This window comes from Empidonax traillii, unplaced genomic scaffold, assembly GCF_003031625.1.
Source record: "Empidonax traillii isolate 1590-97213 ecotype Southwest subspecies unplaced genomic scaffold, ASM303162v1 scaffold6070:size6581, whole genome shotgun sequence".
Lineage (NCBI taxonomy): Eukaryota > Metazoa > Chordata > Aves > Passeriformes > Tyrannidae > Empidonax > Empidonax traillii.
This window is the reverse complement of record NW_020961263.1, coordinates 4,802-6,581: the sequence shown is the minus strand read 5'-3', so window position 1 is coordinate 6,581 and position 1,780 is coordinate 4,802.

Below are 1,780 nucleotides of genomic sequence, written 5' to 3'. Positions count from 1 at the left end.
CAGGGATACAGGGATACAGGGATGGGATACAGGGATGGGATGGGATACAGGGATGGGATACAGGGATGGGATACAGGGATGGGATGGGATACAGGGATGGGATGGGATGGGATACAGGGATGGGATGGGATGGGATGGGATGCTCCACATGGGAAGGGCTCTTTGACTCCCCAGAACACCCCAAAGGAAGGAACAAAACCCCAGGAAAACAAACAAACAAAAAAAACCCCAAACCAAGTTCTGAACCAAAAATCAGGAGACTTTCCGAGCTGATTCCAGCCCCAAAACGCTCCAGGGCCATTAAAACACCCCCAAGTGCAAACAGAGTCTTTCCACTCTGCCCCTCAGCCTCTCCCCCTGTGGAATCCTGGAATTGCTCGGGGTGGAAATGTCCCCTAAGATCCAGTCTGACCATTAATTATCCATTAATTATCCATTAATTATCACAAACCCAGACCAGGAGCCAAAACCACCCGCCCAGCTCTCCTGACTTCCTGAGGACTGGGGGGCTCCAGGCACCCCCTGGACTGTTTGGGGCCACCTTTCCATGCCCTGGTGGTGGCGTTATCCCACTTTTTCATGGAATGGAAGGATGGTTTGAGTGGGAAGGGATCCCAAAGTTCATCCAGCCACGGGCAGCTCCAGGAATTCCTCTGGAACAAACTTCACCCCCAGCCCCTTCTCTTCCCCTGGGAGGTGACAAAACCACCCCTGCCATAAACCCAGACTGGGGGGGTTATTCCTTCCCCCCAGAACAACCCCCTAGGGGGGAAAAGGAGACTGTCCCAGCACCCCACCTGCTCCAGAGGAGGGAAAAGGGATTCTCCCAACATCCCCACCCGCTCCAGAGGAGGGAAAAAGGGATTCCCCACTCCATAGGAGGAAAAAGGGATTCTCCCAACACCCCACCTGCTCCAGAGGAGGGAAAAGGAGGTGTCCTGTCTCCCAACACCCCACCCACTCCATGAGAGGGAAAAGGAGACTCTCCCAACACCCCACCCGCTCCATGGGAGGGAAAAGGGATTCTCCCAACAACCCCACCCACTCCATAGGATGGAAAAAGGGACTCTCCCAACATCCCACCCGCTCCATGGGAGGGAAAAGGGATTCTCCCAACAACCCCACCCACTCCATAGGATGGAAAAAGGGACTCTCCCAATGTTCCACCCGCTCCAGAGGAGGGAAATGGAGACTCTCCAAGTGTCCCACCTGCTCCATAGGAGGGAAAAAGGGATTCTCCCAACACCCCACCTGCTCCAGAGGAGGGAAAAGGAGGTGTCCTGTCTCCCAACACCCCACCCACTCCATGAGAGGGAAAAGGAGACTCTCCCAACGTCCCCACCTGCTCCATGGGAGGGAAAAAGGGACTCTCCCAACACCCCACCCGCTCCAGAGGAGGGAGAAGGAGACTCTCCCAATGTCCCACCCGCTCCATAGGAGGAAAAAGGGATTCTCCCAACATCCCACCCGCTCCATAGGAGGGAAAAAGGGATTTTCCCAACATCCCCACCCGCTCCAGAGGAGGGAAAAGGAGACTCTCCCAATGTTCCACCCGCTCCAGGGAAGGGAAAAGGGATTCTCCCAACATCCCCACCTGCTCCAGAGGAGGGAAAAGGAGGTGTCCTGTCTCCCAACATCCCATCTGCTCCAGAGGAGGGAAAAAGGGATTTTCCCAACACCCCCACCCACTCCAGAGGAGGGAGAAAGTGATTCTCCCAACATCCCACCCACTCCATGGGAGGGAAAAGGAGGTGTCCTGTCTCCAAACACCCCACCTGCT